Raw genomic sequence first — 23,136 nt, 5'->3', positions numbered from 1 at the left:
TGGGAGACTGTCACAGGGCAACCCCGATATGAAATGGGTTGCCTGACTGTGGGCCTCACCAGAGCCCTTAAAAGGGACTTACTGATACTCAACTGCAGGCGCACACCAAAGATTAATAAAGGGTTTATTTGCAAAAGGAAATGAAGAAATGAATGATTCAGGGAGAAAAAGAGAGAGATAAATTAGTGAATGCGTCCTAACAGTTCTGCTGAGCTGAATTCCCAATGGCACAGCTGAGAGCTCGCGAAAAGCCATGAGGCCAAGAGAGAGACCCCCAAGGCCCACGTGTCTGGTTTTATACCAAACCTGGCTGCTTCACTCCACCCTCATAGGCCAGCAACCCTCCCTTTGGTGATGATGGATCTTTGTAGTTCCCAGTGTCTTGATGGCTTTGGTCTGGAGTAGGGGTGGAATTTACAAAACCTGCATGGAGTTTGCTCAGGACATCCTTTCCCCCTAACAAGACTAAACCTGAAAACCTAAAATTATGGTATCACTACAGAGAATCTGCAATATAGCCACAACCTGCCTCAAGCCTAATGGTATAGGCAGAATGCTTTCTTCCTAAGGTCAAACAACAAAGTCATGTCCTCTGTCACTACTTTTATTCAATGTTTTGCTGGGGATTCTAGCCAGGGCATTTATACAAAGAAATTAAATAAAATGTTCCCATCTTGGAAAAGAAGAATGAAAAACATCTCTATGTCAGAAACAAAGTCTCATATATAGAAAGTTCCAAAGAAACCACTAGAAAAAAATTGGAGATGACGAACAGATTAGGCAAGCTTGCAATGTACAATATCAATTTGTAAAACTAAATTTTATTTATATAAGTTATCATAAATAATCATAAAAATACAATTATACATATTAGTCCATTTCTAATATTATTAAAATAACTAGATAAGAATACATTTAATGAAAAGGTGCAAAATTTATACTATGAGAGCTATAAAAACAGTTATGAAAAAAGATAAAGATCCAAATAAATGAAGACATATCCCATGTCCATGGATCAGATACTTAATAGTGTGATTTAGAGATAAAATAAAAACCTTAAGAAAAAAATAAGAAAAAAATTTCTGTGACCTTGATTACATATGACAGCCAAAACAGAAGTAACTAAAAAGAAAAATAGATGAATTCAACTTCATCAAATTAAAAATCTTTGTGACTCTAAAGATATCATAAAGAGAAGCAGGACACAAATTGAGGGAAGCTATTTTTAAATCATTTATCTAATAAGGAATTTATGAGTCAAATATATACAGAACTACTATAACTCAATAATTTTAAAAAAGACTAATAACTCAGTTGAAAAATGGACAAATTATTTCAATATACATTTCACCAAAGAAATTATGGAAAGGGCCAATAAGCACATGAAAAATTTATCAACATTATTCACCAGGAAAACATAAATCAACAGCTCAATTAGAAACCACTTCACACCCACTAAGATGACTATAATCAACAAGAAAGATTATAATAAGTGTTGATGAGGATGTGAAGAAATTCAAATACTTATATATTGCTGGTTAGAATATAAAATGGTGCAGCCACTTAAAGAACCCATTTTGTTAGTTCTTCAAAACATTAAACAGAATTACAACATGGTTGCCACGGTATTCATAGTATCCAAAAAATGCAAACAACCCAAATGTCCATCTACTGATTAATGGATAAAATGTAGTAAATCCATTCTATAGAATATTATTTTGCAAAATAAGGTATAATAACATGAGTGAAAATTAAAAATGTTATACTATGCAAATGAATCCTGCATTAAAATTGAAAAAAAAAACATAGTGAAAGAAGTCAGTCTTTATAATTTAATTTACATACAATGTCCAAAGTTGACAAAAATATAGAAATAGTTGACAAGTATATAGAAATTTGTACTTTTCTAGTCTGGGGCTTGAGGGGAGAGGGGTGGTATTAATGAAAAGTTATTTCTAACGGCCACATTAATTATTTTCAACATAATTAAATGACTTGAATTTGATTGTGGTGATAGTTACTCAAGTTTGAATATGATAAGAGCCATTGAACTGTATACTTTACATTGATGAATTATACAGTATATGAATGTCTTAATAATGCTGTTATATAGTTTTAAATAATATATGAATGGTTTTTAGCAGGTATTACTAAATAAAAAAACATACATATGTAATTTTATAAAATATTTTTTTTCTAACTTGCAAGTATTGCTGGTTTATAAATTCAAAAATGATATATTAATAAAATATGGTCAATAGTTTTATTTTATAAATTTTATTCCATTTTTATTAAGTTTTAAACTAGTCTCTGTTTATATATTACAATCTGATTTGATGCAATAGTAGAGAGTAATATATTTAGATCTATAGATTATATAGTACAGTGTTTTTCTATCTGGTCCTGAAGATCACAAAGCATACTTTAATGGATCTGTATGATCTGAGAAGATGTAAAGAATGATAAGGCAGAGAAGATCAACAGCCTCCTTTCAAACTCCATTCACAATCTTTGGTCATATAGATGAAGGATCTATTTTAGAAGTTAAGAAGTGTAAATCAAAGAAAACCTAAATACTTTATCTGATTGGCAAGCAAATTATTAAAGAATTAAAACAACTCCAGTTTTATTATTTTCTATTCAGTGAACTTGTACTGCTGTCTGCTTGATGTAAAGATATTTAACTGTTTCATGTGCTATAATACTGTTCAAATGAAAATTGCATTTATATAAGAAGCATAAATATTTCCAATTTTTTAGCTCATTAGTAATTTACTATTTCTGCTATCTTATTATATTATCATTCATTGAATAAATTTATTATTTTGACTAATTCTTTTTTGGTGAGTTGGCTTTTCCTTCCATTTTAATCCTGCCTTTAAAATTGCAAAATTCAGTATCACACTTTCTGGTTACTAAGAGCAAGGGCATGGGAATTGCAGAGAAGTGGGTAAAATCACAAGCAAAGACAGGATTACATGTACATATGAGAAATTTGATGGGAAATTTAAGCCTGAGAGCCTTTATAAGTACATATTTGTGTCTGCATATGAAACAAGTTAAACAATATATAGATAGAAGCAAAGATATGGGGCAGCAAATCACTTTTAATGGTGTTTGGGTCCCTACACTCAGATTTGAGTACTATCTCATAATTGCTTTAGTCCCACATCTCTTTAAAATTATTTACAGCTTTGTTATTTTCAATTATTATTTTATTCTTGTTTTATAATTGCATAATTCCCTTTCCCAATAAAATGCATGGTTGGAAATGTAGAAAATTAATTGCACCATCTCCCCTAGAGAGCACTTTGGGGGGCAGCGATATTTCTCTGTGTTATCATTCTATAATAAATTTGCTAAACTTACAGTGTTTCAGCACCATTCTGGCAACCCATGAAAGAAATCAGGGCCCCCTGAAGAAAATTCTGCAGTGGACAGAAAATATAATCCTTCTATCAGGTCATTTTCTTGAAGTTGGAGCCCTGACTTGAGACCCTAGATAAAACGAAAGCTCAAAAGATCTTCAGGATGTCTGGTTGAACTCCTGGTCAACAGATCTGTCAGGGAAGCATCAGAGAAGGCACTAAAATGAAAAAATGAAGAACAAGCTTGATGACCCTTGAAGATTCCAAGTCCTTCAAGATAATTAAAAAATGTCAAAGGCTTTCCAAACACCAGGATCCATGAGACAGAGAGTCCAGGGCAGGGACATGCCTGTGTTTAAGTGAAGTGCTGAATAGAGGATATAAAAACAATTATTGAAATTGATATTAGAACATGAACCAAATATTAGTGCGTGACCATTGCTTAAAGGAGTGCTACATGTTTGTTCGGTACATATACATTTGAGATATGAAAATATTCCATCAACTATCTTATCTTCCCCATTCTATTTAAACCAATGGAACATAACTTCTGTTGAATTCATTCAGTATTCTATTATCTGGTTTTTAACAGGCACAAGGCTGCTCAATGTTAATGACAAATTCTCTGAGAAGGAAACTTAGATGTGATCACTTATATTAAAGTTCCCATTCTAGAAGGAAAGAGGAGACTGTCACACAGAAAGTCATGTGAAGAACGTTAGTGAAAAAAGTGTGAATAGTATGCATTCAACTCTTAGCCACATCCACACTACTGGGTGTTGCTTTGGCCAAAAATTGAAAAGAGCTTGTGAATTTATAAAAGTGCTTAGAATATTCTTTGACACATCTCTTGATTACCAAAATTGTCCATGCTAAAACTGGAGATTCATATGGAATATTTATGCATTGGAAAGAATCCTGGAGAGAAGGTGCACAATCAATTGATTGATTAGAATTCATAGAGATGGAGAAATTGCAATATTTCTCATACATTCAACTCCATCTTTAAATTCAGGATTTGCCCATTTCTCCTAACATCCCTGAGGTTAGAAGAACCCCAGTATAAATAGCAAGTGGATAGAAATTTCTTCTTCTTTGAATTGTAAATCTGGAAGGCTAACTATCTATTAGTAATATATATTTTAACAAATAATTATCACTCAAAATCTTTATATCCTCATTCTTATTTAATGTTAGTGTCCACGTTTTCACTGTTTCAAAATTATCAAGACATGATTTTAAATCTGTGTCATAAGATAGTTATCATTTTGTAAAATCTTTAATGATGTAAGTTGTTTATTTTAATATCAAAAGAGCCATCAATAATAAAATGACAGATATTTTACCAAAAAATTATTCACAGGTCCTTAATAGTGATGAAATGATCCCAAGTTATTGCAATTAAAATATAATTAATGATAGAGGATCTTATTTTTAATTAATGTTGGTATGATTCAGAAGATGTACTCTTGTATAAAATTAACTTGACAACTTATTTTACATATTTGTTATGTATATGTCAGAAGTAGAATCATCAAGCATATTTTTATCATATTCTTCACAGAGTCATAGATGGGGAGGCCAACTTTAATTTAATTAATATGTGTTAGCTCATTAATAATCACTTGCATAAAATATTCCTTTAGGCTCTTATTTTAAATTCCCCATATATAAACATATAATTAGGTGACTATCTTTTTATTAATATTGGCATGCTGTTATATCATGCTACCTTGTAACTGTAGACTCTAGGGGATATAAAAAGATCATTTGGTATAACTTAAAATTCAGATGAATCAATGTTCCAACTAAATCATTTAGTCTTGGCTATTTATAAAATTGTCTCAGGGGCCTCCCCTGGTGGCACAGGCGGTTGAGCGCTGCGGTGTGAAGCTGTCTGCAGCCTCTGCAGTGCCAGTTCTATCCTGACCCGCTGGTGAGGGTCCCACATGGCAGAGCAGACCTCTCCTGTCTCACCTGCTGCTCCCCTCAGCAGTGTATTTCAGTCATTCTGCCTATTTTGCTCCCCACTCTGTCTCTGGTGAACCCTCTCACCCTCCCGCATATCTGGCCTATACCCCAGTTCTTGTACAAAAATAAATAAATCTTTAAAAAAAATACAATAAAATTCACTCAGTACCTAGTACTTAAAATATAACTTACAAAACTCACAATTCTAAGGCTTGACTGGGATTCTTTATGTATCTGTGGGCAACTGTGCTAATCTTAGCTTGGGTAACTCCCAAGTTCAGGGCTTTGTGGGAAAACTGATCTGAGCTGGCTTGGATTCTGGTGATCCTTCCTCCAGAAGGCAAGTTTATATTGTCTCTCAAGAGGAGTCAGCATTATGAAGAAGGCAAAGGCATAGCCTAGTGACTATGGCACAGTGTCACTGCCATGTTGAAAATGCACATTGAAATGGAAGAAAATGTCACAAAACCAGATATAAGAGTTAGGACATTTGAAAGCAAAAGCTGCAGGGTGACCTTGTAAACACATGGCAAAAGAAAAATTGGAGAAATGGAACCATTTTTGTATTCAGTCTACCCTATTGCTAGAGCCTGAATGAGACTTTGAACAAGTTTCATGAATTTGCAAACTATAATAATTGTAAAAACATATCCTTTAGCTTACCTCTGCTCTTATAAAATAGCTACAACATCAAACATGCATATGTTGGTTGACAGACGACATTAGAGAGATTGAAATCCCAAAGACTTATTATTGCTGTTTGCATTTTGTCTTGTAAATTTCAAACATTATAACTCATCATCTGCCTTTAAATGCTGCATGTACAGTGTTAACAATCATAGCTGTGTCCTAGGTCAAAACTCCAAGTAATATCAACAAGAGAAGCCTCTTTGCTTTCCATCCTGTAATTATCACCTTATTTAGAGAAAACTATACTGCACATGCTCATACAGGTAAACAAATCACAAAACATGCCCACACATAGAATTCCACAGTGATTTCCCTCCCTACATCCATATTTACTGGCAATTTACCTTTGCAGTTCTTCCCATCAAAAGTTAGTTTCCCTATCCTTTGAATGTGCTTCTTTTGTGACTTGCTTTGACCAGTACAGTATAGCCAAAATAGCCATGTGCCAACTCTAAACCTGTCATCCAGACACCTGACATTCTTCTGCTACCCTTCTTAGAAGCTTGCTGTACCCGGAGTCCAGGCTAGTCTGCTAGAATTTTGTGATAAGAAATGCAATATTCAATCACTTAATCATATGAACAGCTAAGGGTTCACCACATATGTGAATCAATCAGTTGTTTAAAGCAGTCCTTAGAGACACAGAACATGGATGAACACAGGTGAGATGACTCAAACTTGAATTTGATCATCAACAGTTTCCCAACAATGAATACAATTATGGAAAAAAATAGTTGTTTTAGGGCAATAATTGTGGTGGAGGACTGTGTTGCTTACTGGTGGTGTGGTGAGGTAGCATACATCTGAAGAGTGTGATCCTATACCTCTAAATCATATACAGTGTAAACCAATGTAACATAAAAAAAAAAGTTGTAATGTTAAACCAAAAGTGTGGTATATTTACAGGTAAAACTAAAAAAAAAAAAATGCATGTACTATTATAGCAGAGTTTTAAAATAAGAATGTACTCTAATATATAGAATTTATAACTCCTATCACCAAATAGAAGATAACTTTTACAATTTGCACATCTAAATATATTTTTAACCCTAGACTGTTCTGGTTTTCTTTGTAAATCTGAGGCTGTTTCTGAAAAATTTATTCTATAAATTAGATCCATTGTTTTGAACGGTATATAAAACAATTACATACTAATGGTCTAATCCCTTCAGGACATTTGCATATCATAGCTCAAACATATGATATTTCAATCATAGCCCAAAACATGCATTGCTGAGATATTCATTTTCTATTATGAATTCTTCTTTGCTAGACTTATATTTTGCTTTAGTCAGATATGGTATGAATTTGAATTAGACTTCCCTTGGTTTTTTACCTGTCAAACTCTATCCTGTTACAACAACATCAAAAGCTTAACTGTCTTTCTTGACCTAATTTTTACTCAAGTGGCCAGATAAAAGGGAGTGAAAAATAAATTATGAAACCATCAGTTGCATTACTAGTAAGTAAATATGAAAAGAGGTTAATTAGAGGACAAAGATCAAACAATCTCAACCAAAATAACAAGCATATTCTTCTTAATGACTGTAAATGTTCACAAGACTTTTACTTTTATCCTGTAAAATAAAACATCCTAAAACACAATGAATTGTACTGAAATATGAATGAATAGCACCTCTAGTCCATGGTTCACTGCCCTTATGCTTTTATCTTCATTGCTCTTAAGCTCAAAATCAGAAGTTTGCTGCTCAAAAGTCCCTCTACATCAAAGCTTTCTATGAGATAACATATGTTATTTTTTTTATGGATTTATTTTTATTTATACAAGAACTGGGATACAGGTCAGAGGCCCGGAAGGGTGAGAGAATTCACCAGACAGAACGGGGAGCAGAACAGGCAGACAGACGAAAGACACTGCTGAGAGGAGCATCAGGTGAGGCAGAAGAGGTCTGCTGCACTATGTGGGTTTCTCCTGGCCGACTGGGAATTGAACCGGCGCTGCAGAGGCTACGGACACCTTCGGCACTCAACGGGCTGTGCCCCTGGGGAGGCCCCATATGTTACTTTTTTATTTAGTCACTCATTCAAAAGACTCATTCAGTAGTTCCAAGGAGCAAATTATTACTTTCTTATATATGCTATTTATCAAGATTACATGAACTGCCAATTACTTATCTACCAAAGATAAAATAAAAATATAAAAAATCTTGTGGTTGAAGAGACTACCTTATGTCTATTGACCCAATGCCTATCTTGTGAGTATATACATTTCATAAAAATCTTTGCATTTTACTATTGTGCCATATTATTATATAGATAAATAATGTAATAAAAATAACAGGAGGCATTGTAAGTGTTCATACTGATAAATCCAACTATTAATTCCTAAACTAAATGAGATGAATTTTACATGTCACTTTTCCTTTAGCTAGAATATTTCTGGAATAAGTTAAGCTCAGTACTGTGTTATATAAAAACACCAAGAACTCCCTTATAATCTTGCCTCTTGGAAGGACTTTTTTTATTATGTATAGAGAAATATAAAATTCTTAAATCCAAGTAACTTAAAGATACCTTAATTGATACATACTGACTTAAGTGAGACCCTTTATTACAAATAAGTTTGATAAAATTTTAAGCCAGAAAGTAATTTTATATTATTATTTCTGTTCTATTTTTGTCTTGACAAAACCGTTGTATCATCTGGATTATGTATCTATACTTTGTTCATAGCTGTAACTTTTACTTTTCCCTCTTACATATAGAGTTTTAGGTCAATTGATCCACAGCTAAAGAAAGAACAACTTTCTGTCTGTAATGAGATTTCTTAAAGAATGAGAATTCTATTCTAAAGAAGTTGCTATCCACTGGATATATATATATATATATATATATATATATATATAGAGAGAGAGAGAGAGAGAGAGAGAGAGAGAGATGTAGATAGATAGTGGATATACATATATATGTATATATAATGTACTAAAATTAACTTCCTTTGATTTACAAAAGAAAGCTATATCTTTAAGTTAAAAATTGGTCAAATAATAAAAATAATACAAAAAATAACTTTTAGATCATAAAAATAAATTAATGACTATCAGAAAGGAAGGGGTGGATAAATCTAGTAAAAAAGGGTCAATTGGATGGTGAAGGGTAGAATTGGACTTTAAATGGTGAACTTACTATAGTATACACAAACATTGCTTTATAATTATGCACTTCTGAAGCACATGTAATGGTATAATATAATGTTAGTTCAATAAAAAATTTAAATGTATATAAATAACATTGGGGAAAAAAAGGCTTAAATATAGGCTTTTTACCAAAACATGATAAATCTCACAATTAATCATTTAGAAAATACTAAGAACAAAGGAAGACTTCTTAACACCACAAGTTGTAATCACATTTCTGTACTTAAATCACAGTGTAATATGAGTCTGGTCAGAGGAATGGCCAAAATGAAAGATGAATAAATCATGGAAAGAAACAAAATCCCCATTACATAAAGACGGTATTGTTATTTATATGAAAATACAAAATAGACTATGTATAAACCATTACATCTAATAAAAACTCTTACACAAAAAAGGGAATTTATGTTTAGTCTCCAGAGTGTGTGTAATATGCACCAAGTTGCAGTGAATTTAAAGTCTCTGAAGTTTTTTATAATCAGAACTAATATTTCAAAATTATAATTTCCACTACAAAACACTTCTGAAACTGTTAAGTATAAGTTCTGGCACTCCATTTCTCTATACTACTGCCCACATTCACCTAATTTACTGTATTCAGCTGGAAGAATGGGAAAGACTGAGTAAACATGCCCTAAACTAAGAGTCTATAACTCATACAATTACTTACTTTTCTATTGATTTATATTTGACATTTCTGAACTTGACATTGGAAAATTCTTTTCTTCTTCTTGGACAATAATGATATCCCATGAGCATCTCTGAAGGGTATTTTTCTGTTCATTGACACTCAAATTAATGAAGATGAACCACAGATTCTATCGTGTCCTACTATTTTCACTTCTAAATAATATATGTTTGTGTGTGATTCCACAGCAGTATGTGGAGAAACATGTTCTTATGTGTTTATGATCTGCACTAATTTATAAAAATGTATTTACATAAAGATTTTGATCATAATTGTTTCTAGAAGTAGACATGAAATGTGATTTTAATTTACATCTCTGAATTTTTAGCATTTCTAATCGTTTCTACTTCATCTTTTTCCTTTACTCATTCCATAATTGATATAGAACATGATTTGGAGTAAAGTCTCAATTCAACATTACTTATTCCAGAGAAACTAAAAATAACAATAATGGCAAAATAATTATAACAAATCTTTCTATATCTCAAACCAAAAACATCAAATTCAACATTGCCTAAAACTAACAACTAATGCTTAGCGTCATGCTCATTAGAGGAATCAGAACAAACATTAAGAAGAAACAGATTCTATCAGGTAAAATAAATTATAAAAGAACTAGAAAGGATTAAGTTTCCATATACAATTTATATGTTTTTTATTTAGTAAAATGAAAATGACTTACACTTGAGCTCTTGATCTTATGTTGGCTACTTTAAAAGTAACAATGTGGAAATTTTAAAAATAATTAGAATGAAAATAGTGTAAATAAATTACTTCATAAATACTAATTGCCTCATTAATCATCTTGGGAATATGCCTTATAAAACACAAATGAAAACAAAACCTCAGAAGCTTAAATCAGCAGAAGATTATTTCTTGTCTCTGTCATGAGTTCATGTTGGGAAGTCCGGGAGTTCTGCTTTTTTATCTTTTGCATCTGGGACCCAGGAAGAGAGACATGTCACTGCACAGAACATTGCTAGATATTGTGATAGAGGAACAGAGAAGGTTATATTTGTAGAGTCTATTAAAACTACTCCCTAGATCACAACACTTCTCAAATTTCATTAAGCTAAGTAATCATATGGCCAACACCAACCAGAGTAGACTCACCCAAATTCTCCTTGGTTCCCCAAATGGGAACTTCCACACTGGCTGTTTATTATCATGACAAAATGCAGATCAGCATTTAAACATGTTAATAATATTGCAAGTGGCTGTCTATCCAGAAAAATGTTAAATTTACAACTTTATGTTTATTGAATATTCTGATTTTTTAAAGATTTGGTATAATATTTAAACTGTGTTAAGACATAATTTACTGAGGCATTAATAAATTATTTTTGTATATGTATATATATTTTATTTTTCTAATGTAAATTTTTTTGTATTTCCCATACAATTATAACCCCCTTATTTTGACCCCAATCCCTCCTTTCCCTGTCACCCACCCTCCCATAGAGTGTCTCTGGTTCATAGTTGTTTGTTGATTTTGATATTTTCTTTCTTATAGTTATTCTTTTGCCTGGTCCCTTATTTAAGTTTTCTAGATCCCTGCTATGAGTGAGACCATCCAGTATTTTTCTTTGTCTGGCTTATTTCGCTGAGCATGATCCCTTCCAGCTCCATCCATGTTGCTGCAAATTGCATGTGTTTATCTTTTTTGAATGCTGAGTAATATTCCATGGTGTATATGTACCACATCTTCTGGATCCAGTCATCTATTTTGGGCATTTGGGTTGTTTCCAAAGCTTAGCTATTGTAAACAGTGCTGCTATAAACATAGGGGTGCAGGTGCCCTTTGGAATTGATGTTTCTGTGTCCTTTGGGTAAGTACCTAAGAGTGGAATTGCTGGATAATATGGAAGCTCTATGTTTAGTAGGTCAAGAAATCTCCATACAGCTCTCCATAGTGGTTGGACCAGTTTGCACTCCCACTAACAGTGCAGGAGAGTTCCTTTTTCTCCACAACCTTGCCAACATTTGTTGTTGCTAGTTTTTTTAATATGTGCCATTCTCACTGGTGTAAGATGGTATCTCATTGTAGTTTTGATTTGCATTTCCCTGATTACAAGTGATGTTGAACATTTTTTCATATGCCTGTTGGCCATTTGCATTTCTTCTTCAGAGAAGTTTCTTTTTAGCTCTTCTGCCCATTTTTTGACTGGATTATTTTCTTTGTTTTTGTTGAGTCTCATCAGATCTTTGTAGATTTTTGTGATCAGTCCTTTATCATTAGTGTTGTGTGCAAAAATGTTCTGCCAGTCGGTGGGGTTTCTCTTTGTTTTTGTTATTGTCTCTTTTGCTGTGCAGAAGCTCTTTAATTTGATGTAGTCCCAGCTGTTTATCTTTGCCTTCACTATCACTGCTTTGGGTGATGTGTCTGTAAAGATGTCTTTGATGTGCATATCATGGAGTGTTTCGCCTATATTTCCTTCTATGTATTTTATGGTTTCAGGTCTTATGTCTAGTTCTTTAATCCATTTTGAGTTGGCTTTTGTGCATGGTGTTAGGTAGTAGTCAAGCTTCGTTCTTTTGCATGTAGTGACCCAGTTTTCCCAGCACCATTTATTGAACAAATTTTCTTTGCTGCAATGCATATTCTTTGCTACTTTGTCAAAGATTAGTTGACCATAAATCTGTGGGTTTATTTCTGGATTTTCTATTTGATTCCATTGGTCTATGTGTCTGTTCTTGTTCCAATACCATGCAGTTTTGATGATTATGGCTTTGTAGTATAGTTTGAAGTCTCAGCGTGTGAGAGGCATTAATAATTAACTTTGATTTCACTACTTTGCATGATGCTGAAAGATGTCACTATCCCAACATTCTTAAGAGTTCAGGGAAACTTCTGGAAGTATTCTCATTTACCTGTGTGGTGGAAAGTTTATGTAACTGCTGCCTAATGAATTGTCAGTTTCCATTGTGTGGATACTGCTGCTTCAACCTTCCAATGGAAACAGGCAGAGGAGTCTAATATGTATTTTAATTTAGTCATTATGGTGAGCCTTAGTGCTGCAAATATTACAAATTTCTCCTTGAATAAAATGTGCTGGTCTAGGAGCTCAAAGGCCAATGCTTTATTTTATGTACCATTGACTTGACCTTCATTCAATTTCTCTTTTGATCTCATCCCCTGCAAGGTTAATTCTTCTATGAAATAGCCTTTATTTCTTTTTTGTTATTATCTTATCAGGGAAGATATATTGAAGACAAGAAGCAATTAGACAATTTGACAATTTGACTGGAGAACACTTAATGGTGTAACCCTTTATTTGAAATCTGAAGGAAGAACATCCAATTGTACATTTAAGAGACAAACCAAGTATTTCAAAGAAAGATCCACAAACATCCAGGTTCCCTGGGGATTATGGAATTGACATTTGCTCTAGTATTTTTTTTAATTCATTGAGATTTTAAAAAGTAACCATTTTCTTAGGTTTTGATCTCAATTTAGCAAAATGAATCAGCCAAAAGCCTATTATAACAACAAGGTAACATATATAAATTCAGTTGCCAAAGGAGTGCTTGTTTTTTTAAAGCATGACGACTTTTGGCCAAAATAAAGATCCAAATGGGATCTTTATTATTATTATCCTAAGTAAGTGAACAAAACATATGTTTGAAACTAATATTTTGAAGACTAAAAATCTTTAGGGACCTCCCCAGTGGCACAGCCCGTTGAGCACCGCGCTATGAAGCTGTCCACAGCCTCTGCAGCACCGGTCCGATTCCCAGTCAGCCGGCAAGAACCCCACATGGTGCAGCAGACCTCTCCTGTCTCACCCACTGCTCCCCTCAGCAGTGTATTTCAGTCTGTCTGTCTGTTCTGCTCCCCACTCTGTCTCTGGTAAATCATCTCACCCCCCCCACACACACCTCTGGCCTGTACAACAGTTCTTGTATAAAAATAAATAAATCTTTAAAACAAAAAAATCTTCAAACATTACATAGCAATGATGTTTGCCAAAAATACTAAAATGCTAAAATGAGGACCAATAACATGAAAACATGACTTTTGTTTAGATTCTGGTTTTATGTATTTGATCTCAATGATTTTTTTTTTCTCATAAAAGTCAGTTATAAATAATAACTGGAAAAAATCGCCAGCCACTGCAGCACGAGTTCAATCCCCAGGTCTGCGAGGGAGCAACCCACATGGCGCAGCAGACCTCTCCTGCCTTGACCACTGCTCCCCTCAGCAGTGTACTTCAGTGGATCTGCTTGTTCTGCTCCCCACTCTCTCTGGTGAATCCTCTCACATAGCACTTCTGGCTACACCCCAGTTCATGTATGCATAAATAAATAAATCTTTAAAAAATATGTAACAATAGATAAATCTATTGTTATTCTCAGACTTGGTGAACAAAATCATGAAGCACAGAAAAAAAATCCCTCCAAAAATGGATGTAGTTGACAGATGAAAGATTCTCCTTGTATGACCTTAAAATAATCTAATATTTCTCCATTATTACACTAGGGAATTACTGCAGTTTTATTTTTGGTCCCGACAGAATAAGGGCTCACCTTTTGATGGCTGCCATTTTCTGCTTTTTGTGCATAATAACTGTCTTGACATTTGTGGCGCTCCAATGTGTCTTTCTTAATGTGAAGGAATCATCTGTGCATTAATGAACTGGCTTGATGTATCTGCCAAACCTTTCAAAGAAGCAATTAAGTCTCTGTAAGAACTTGCATGAATGGCACGATTTATTGTAATCTAAGTAGAAGTATAAACAAAAAAGTAATTAATTTTTAAAGGTGGCAATCAAGTAGTATAACACAAGAGCTACCGCTATTGAACTCCCTCTACACAGAACATAAAAACAACATGTTTTTTTTTTCTTAAATGTCTTCATCAAGTTTCAAATATTATTTTTGGAAAATTGAACAACTTTCTTACTGTTTCAAAAGAGTATATTTAAAAAATGGTCACTGTTTTCATGTGGATAACAAATCAGACACAGAAAAAGTATGAATATTCAAGGTTATAGAGAGAAGGTAAAAGGGATACTACTTGACATTACTAAAGGTAGGGTAAACTGCAATCATATCATTGCTTGATAAATGTTCACTATGTCTGAAATATCTATGGGGTAAGTAAAAGGGAAAAGCGTCAGGCTCTTCCGCCCTCCCACTGCACATGTGCCCTCTGCCAAGGGTGAAAACGGCTAGAACACCACCATGGCTGCTTGAACCTGTGATGACCCTGCTTGGTATGGGGTGGTTGTGCTACAGTTGGCGTAAGCCGGCAGGATTATTCGATGCAGAGAGCGTGAAGCCCTCTGAAGACCTCAGGAGGGACTGAGGAGTAGCAGGCCGTGAGCCTGGGACAGGCCTGGAGGCGCCATGGCAGCACAGGAGGTGACCAAAGTCCAGGAGCTGCGGGAAGAGCTGAAGATGCTGCAGGAGCACAGGAGGCGGACAAGGTCCGGGAGCTGGGGGCCGAGACCGCGAGTGGAGGAGGAGACGCCCCGCGAGGACCAGCCCACGACCCCTGAGCAGCAGAATCGTTGGGGAATATCGTTGGGGAAGAAAGGACCACGATTCGGAGCTCGCCCAGGGTTGACACAAGGAACAATGGATGGACTTGGCCTGACAATCCCTCCAGAAGGCAGAGGAACTTTGGCAGGGTAATGTTCTGTTTCGGGAACCCTGGGGGAGGATGGTATTGTTTGTACACCCCAGGAGATGGGAATCTGGGGGTGGCCAGTGGGCCCATGTGGCCAAAAGCAGCCTGTGTACTGCCCTGCAAATCCTAGGGCCACAGCCCGGAGAGGCAATGGCAGAGTGGAAGAAGGGGCAGGCATGAGATGAGCCCAGGAGGCTGAGGGCGGAAGCCCTCCCCAAGTTCTCTGTGGCCAGGCACAGGAGAGGTATCAAAAAACCCAGCTCAGAAAGGCCAAAACTGGTTCCGAGAATGGGAAGCCCTGAGAGGCTGTTAAGCAGCCTGAGTATGTTAAAGAAGGCCAGTGAGTCTCTTAAAATCACCTGTGGGTGATTGGGTGATGATCTGCTCATTGTTGAGTGAAGGTGAGTTGTTAAGGACCCGTCCTTGGGTGACAGGTGGGGATTGTGGTTTGTGGTGGAGTCCACAGCTAAAGAGGGAACCCAAGAGAGGCTGCATGTGGAGCTTGTATCCATGGATCCCCGACCCAGGTGCTTGTGCAGTGGGTTGGCCTGAGTGCAGGGGTCTGCGTGGCGCATCGGTGGCTATGAAAGCCGAGTGTTGGAGCGACCGCAGACAGAAACCCTGAGGATTGGTTAATTACCCCCAAAGTCACAATTGCCAATCCAAGGGTGAGCGCATCCTGGAGGTGAATGTGGTGTGTGGCTTGTGGCCGAGACCACAGCTGGAGCAGGCCAGGAAGCCTGATGGCTCCTGGTGCCTGATGGCAGATGCCGTGAGTGGCTCCCCCCTCACATGAGCAGTGCCTTCTGCAGCAGACGTGGTGGATCACCTGCTGGTGCCAATAATTGTCTTTTGCCACTAGGTTGGTGCCCTGCCTGGACTCATTTGTGTTCTGCTGTATTGTTTCATTGTTATGTATTCAGTTGTATTCTATTTTCTTTTGTGGGCCATGGCTGCAGTGCTTATGCTTGCTAAGGGAAAATGGTATATAATTTACATGTAGACTTTATAGCAGAAAATCCTGAGGGGGTGGATAGTGGGGTAAGTAAAAGAGAAAAGCATCAGGCTTTTCTGCCCTCACACTGCTCATGCATACTTGGCCAAGGGGCGAAGGACGGCGTGGTGTGGCATGGCGTTGGCGTGGCGTGGCTTGGCGTGGCGTGGCGTGGCATGGTGTGGCATGGCATGAAGGATGGGAGTGCAGTGGAGTGTGGTGGGGTGTGGTGCAGTGCGGCAGCATTGGGCGGAGAATATAAAACAGCTAGAACACTAACGTGGCTGCTTGAGCTGGTGATGAACCTGCCCGGTATGGGATGGTTGCACTACATACCCAAGCATGCCATACATTATAATTCATAACACTAGCCCGAGTAAATAGCCGCAAATATAGTCAAAAAACTTTATGCCTGAGGATCATTTTGGCATTTATCTTTATTTTTTTAATATCTACCATGAAAGAGAATATTTTAAATGTCTAACAAAAAAAGGAATGATAAATTAAATGTACCAGTGAAATTATATAAAGTCCTTTAGGTGATACCTACTTACACTAAATGCATTTTTCCATTTAGCATATATTGAACCGGTTTGCGGAGGCACCATGCTAATTGATTTACTTTTTGTTCTACAGGGCTTATTTCAGTTGTAAGATCTAATATTTTTCTCATTTATTGACTGAGATCATTTTGATAAAGTAACTCACTCAGGGTCACAATGCTTTTATGTGATAGAGCAAAGACCAGACGTATGTCTGATTAGAAAAATCTATGCTTTTAACCCATGAACCATACTGGCTATCCAGTGATGCTGTAATCTTTGAGTTTTTTTTTTTTAAAGTATTCAAATACGTACTTTGTATATAGATTAAAAGCCTAAACTAGATTGTTGTCCTCTGATAATCTTTTTTTGCACTGTTTTTGCACTATTATTGATTGTTACATGAGGAATATGTATAAATAGTTGACATGGTAAAATAGTTATGGCATAACTTACATTTCCTCCAAGGCTGTTTTTTTTTCCCACATAATCTCATTGATTTTCTCATTGATTTCATCTTAAATACTCTATATTATATAAAGCTGGACGGTGTAGAAACTCCAAGAATCTGCTTCTCTTTGGGGGGGGCCTCCCGGTACTGCAGCCCTATTTGTATATGGCATTTATAAGAGACTCAGGAATAGAGACTGAAAATGGGTCTTGTGGAAAATAGTATTATAAAACTATAACCTTTAGTTTTTTGATCCGATAGGAAAATAAACTGAAAGTCAAGGCTGTTATTCAGATATTTTTTAAATTATTGTAAACTGCTTGTGGTTTTGTGTATATATATATATATATTTTTTTTTTTTTTTCCCCATGGTTCATTCTCTCCCCACTTCCTCAGGGTACATTGTCTTTGATCTTCATAGGTCATTCTGTGTCAATTTGTCAGCAATTCATTTTTTGCTTCCTCATGTATATCATTTTATCCCTCTTCTTGTGCTCTATTTTGTGACATTTACTAAAATTGGATTGATTTTTTTGCTTAAATTGATAATTGTTTAAATATGTTCTTAGTGTGGATCTCCCCATTAGACTTTGAATTCTATGTGGTCAGAGAATGACACAATTATATAGCTCAGTGCCTAGTTCATGACCAGCTTTTATTTACCTAACGGGAGCTGAAAAGAGATTTTGATTGGTTCTGGAAGGGGTAGGAGGAGACATATTTTGGGATAATGTTTTACAGTAAACTATTTTTCATGCAGAGGCCTTGATTGATCTTATTATCTACTTGTATTTCATCTCTCTAATCATTCGACATAGCATAATGTGAGTCAAAAATAGGAAAATATGAGTTTAAAAATATTGTGGGTAGGTTAACCGATGATAACTCCAAATGACATCCAGAAATTGAAAGAAGCAGTTACTGATTTTCCAATGGCTTCTGATACTACAATTAATAACGTAAAAATGTTGCCCTTTCTTTCTAGAGTTTCTCTCTGGAATTTAGTCTTTCATCTATCACCAGAAGTAAATACAATGATTAAGGCTAAAAACAAATACTTGTTTTGTTTCATTTCCTTTCTCATTTTATATCGGTCTAATTTCAATAATCCTAAGGAAAGTTAAGAAGCATGTTTGCTTTCCTTTTCTTAATTTCAAGATATTGATGGATGTGAAAAAAGCAAACTGACACTAGATCTGCCACATTATTTATAAAACTTTCAGTTTTGGATCGAATGTCCAATTTAAAATTCAACTTATCAAAGCAAATTTATTTTATTTTTTTTTTTTAAGATTTATTTTTATTTATTTATACAAGCACTGGGTACAGTCAGAAGCACGGGAGGGTAAGAGAATTCACCAGAGCCAGAGCGGGGAGCAGAGCAGGCAGAGGGACCGAAGTACACTGCTGAGGGGAGCAGCGGGCGGCAGGAGAGGTCTGCGCGCCATGTGGGACCCTCCTCCGGTGGCCGGGGAGCAGCCGGGGATCGAACCGGCACTGCAGAGGCTGCGGGCAGCTTCGCAACCCAGCGCTCAACCGCTGCGCCACCGGGGAGGCCCGTCAAAGCAAATTTAAATATGTTGCTATTTCTTATGTGTCACAGTGGCAGAGAAATAGAGATGTTTGAGACCTAATAGTTAAAGAAACAAAGAAACAAAGTGAAATGATATCAAAGTAATTGAATGTTATGACTGATGCGAGACATTTTCTTATTGTTGCTCGCACTTAGTACATCTAAATGAATGAAAAAATTGACCAATGTGATGTGAACTTACAGTGCTGCTACCTCCCATACAAAATAAGTAAAATAACATATTTTTCCTGTTTTTACTTATAAAAAGCAACATGCTTTGAGCATAGTGATGAAAAAATGTACCAACAAGTAATGACGTTTATTATGAATTGAACGCATTAATACAAGTTGTCTTGAGGAATAGGAAGTTCCTTTAAATCTATTTCAAGATTGAATGTTCTTAGAGGAACCACGTAATTTTACTGAGCATAGTTAAGTAATTCATTTGCCTGTTGGTCTTTACAGTAAAACTGTGTTCCGTAATACAATATCAATAGAAAAGGAATGATATACAAAGAAAATACATATTTCTTCATTTTAAAAATCACTTAAATGTGATTACATGTTGTGCCAACTGTCCTAAAAACAATCGGATTTGTTTCACAAAATTTAATTTTCCTTTTCAAAAGGATATGTTAATATATATTTCTTCTTGTATAATTCACAAAATGAATAGAAAGTACTCCGAGCAATGAAAGCAAGGATGATAAGGTCAAGGAAAGTTTTGACAAAGTGGAAGTATATTAGACTGAATGAATATCAATTTCTAATACCTCAATTTCCATTCAGATGTAATTATGAAATTTCTTTAATTCCAGAAAATCATCTGTTAAGAAAAGGAAACTGTTGTTAAATCATGTTTAATGACAGTTATGACTATAAATTAGTAGTTGTAAAAAATTAAAAATACATTGATAAGTAATAATACATTCATTATATTTTAATAAAATATGGAAAGAAAAAAGTTCAGAGAAAATATACATGCTCCAATTGGTGCTATATTTTAGACATATAAATTATTAATCTGAAAAAATCCTGAGTCATAACAGAATAACTTTAACTGCAATAATAAATTCTTATATAAATCTCATAGGAGTTACTTGAGGACAGTGAGTAGTACTAAGCAAAAGAAAACAAAAATTACATATTCAGTAGAATAAGTCAGAGGAAGACATAGTGTCAAAAATATGCTAACATTCTCATGATATTGTACTGTATAGTAGAAAATTATTTGCATTCATATATAGAATATACATTTTATGATCAAAGAGTCAAATAAATATGTCTGTGTATCTATTTAAGTCAACATCAGTTATATAATAGTCATAAAATTTGGTTATTTCAATTTTCTTTTTATGAATATATGCATATATGTAAAATAGTTTCAAGGAAAATACATTTCTCTTGAAACTAGAAGAAAACAGCAGCAACAGCAGCAATACATACAATAAAAGAAGAAATCTTAGAAATCGTAACTGTTACTTAATCTATATATCTAGTGCTATACTAATCAAAATCCCAGGGACTTATTTTGTGGATATTGATAAATGCATTCTAAAGAGAGTCAAAAAAGCCAAAGTAGTCACCTTAAGACCAATGGACATGAATAGAGATAGAGGTCTGACACTATCTATTTCAACAATTACCATAAAGCTATAGTAATCAGGAGCGTGTAGGTGAAAGAAAAGACAAATAGATCAGTGGAGCAGAATAGAGTGCTCAGGACTAGACCTCACATAAACACAATCAACTGATCTTTGACAAAGAGCAAGGATAGTCTTTTCAACAAATGGTAGTTAGAATAAATACATATCCACATGTACAAAAATGCATGGAGACCTAGACCTTGCATAAAAAGCATCTCAAAATGGATCATAAGCCTACATGTAATTGTAAGCCTATAAAATTTCTTGAACACAGTATATTATAAGAAAAATTCTAGATGACCTTGTACATGGTAATGAGTTTTTGGATAAAATACCAAAGACATGATATACAAAGAATTGATTAACTGCACTTCATTAATACGGAAAGCTTCTGCTCTGTGGAAAAAACTGTCAGCTAATCGAGACAAGTCAGAAACTGAGGGAAAATATTTGCAAAAGACATATCTGATAAAGGACATTAATCAAAAGAAAAACACCTAACACTTGAGTATGAGGGCCTGCCCCCGGTGGCGCAGAGGGTTGAGCACAGCTCTGTGAAGCTGTCCGCAGCCTCTGCAGCACGGGTTCTATTCCCAGCTGGCCAGGGAGATTACCACATGGAGTGGCAGACCTCTCCTGTCTTACCTGCTGCTCCCCTCAGCAGTGTTTTCGGTCCGTCTGCCTGTTCTGCTCCCCACTCTCTCTGGTGAATCTCTCATCCTCCTGTGCCTCTGGCCTGTATCCCAGCTGTTGTATAAATAAAAAATAAATCTTTAAAAAAAAAAAAAGATTTGAGTATGAGGAAAAATCCTGATTAAAATAGGTCAGCAACCTGATCTGAGACCTCACCAACAGAGAGAGACAGATGGAAGGTAAGAGACAAAAAGATGTTCCGTCTCAAACATCTTTAGGGAGATCCATTAGAAGATAAAGAGGGATTGAGAGGGTACGCAGAAAGTCCTGGGAAATAGGATACTTTTAAAGGTGATATGGGTATTATTCAGTGAGAAAATAGTTTTTGAACAAATTTCAAGGTGCTAAAAGGAAGAAGGTAAATAGATTCCTGTGGAACAAGTTATTCTGATAAAATAAAACTGAATATGTCAGCAATTATCATCTGGCTCCATGTCAGTAACAACAAACTCAGCAAATATTTCTAATGTGCATTCAAGGCTAGAAAAATTAACCTAGATTAATAAGGTAGGAAAAGAGAATATAGAAACACCAGCCTAGTTATTAATATTGAGAGAAGAACTATTGAATCTCATAATTTCTATTAAGTAAAGTTAGTTGCCTCCAGTGTGTTCAACTTTTATTTAAAATAGAAATATCTTTTGGTTAGAGGTTAGATGTAAAATAGAACAGGAACACATATGAGAAAGAAGAACACTGCATCCATCAGAATCCTCAGACCTCCTAGAAATACTTAGACCAAAAAGAAAACATGAAACGGTTTATACTGGATGCCAGTGTATCTCTGAGTGCCCAGAGAAGACCTCCCTCCCTTTTTCATTGTGTCTTAGTCAAAATCAAAATCTTTACTGTGCTTACAGTAAAGCAGTGCAAGTGTACTGTGAGAATTCTTTAAGTATGAAACTATGGCCTTTGCAGGCTATAAAATTATGACACAGGTTTTGAGATTGATCATTTGTGGGCAATCCAAAAACAGGCTTGTGCAGAATGTGGAGCTATTTAATAAAGTTTATGATAACCCTGGGCGGTCTAAATGGAGTTGTCCACTCAGTAAATGGAACTTTAGGGCATGGCGCTCAAGAGGAAAATAAGGGCAGGTGTAAAGCATTTGGGAATCATCACCACACAGGAAACTGAAAATATAAAAGTGGATTATATTGCTCAGATATGACATGCATACATTGAAAAGAGAAATGGACAGAATAAAATCCCCTGACAACAGTAAATTTTAAGAGTGAGGGAAAGGAAGAGGGGACATGAAGAAGGAAAGAGAACATAGGTGACAAGAGAGTTACAGGAAATATCACATGGCCTTTAATGTGACCTGCAATGTAGTTTAGCTGCACTCCAAGTACCTATCAAGAAATATAAGTGCCAATTCCTTGGTGTTTGGCAGAAAATACAACCTCTTTGATAGAACCTATGGGTGTGCAGTTTATCCATTCTAATAATGTATCCCTGGATCACATGAAAGGCTGAGGTTGCAAGTATTAAATACTTTATTTCTCTCTGCTTAGGATGGTGGTACTGAAATACTTTTGGCAGGAGTCATCATGGGCTACTATATGATGTAACTTTATTAAACTTTCTTGTATTTTCTGTAAGTTTGCAATATATAATAAATTACAGTTTTCTGTGTGAAGAACAGTGGTAGGAATTTTTCCTTGGCCACTGTACTGAGAATAATAGGGTTATATACCCATACATTTTATGTTCCTTTATGTTCCTAT

The sequence above is a fragment of the Talpa occidentalis genome, unplaced genomic scaffold (genome assembly GCF_014898055.3).
Source record: "Talpa occidentalis isolate TD23 unplaced genomic scaffold, MPIMG_talOcc4v2.1 talOcc4.6, whole genome shotgun sequence".
In the NCBI taxonomy this organism is placed as follows: domain Eukaryota; kingdom Metazoa; phylum Chordata; class Mammalia; order Eulipotyphla; family Talpidae; genus Talpa; species Talpa occidentalis.
The sequence above is the reverse complement of the archived record's forward strand: the minus strand, read 5'-3'. Positions refer to the sequence as shown.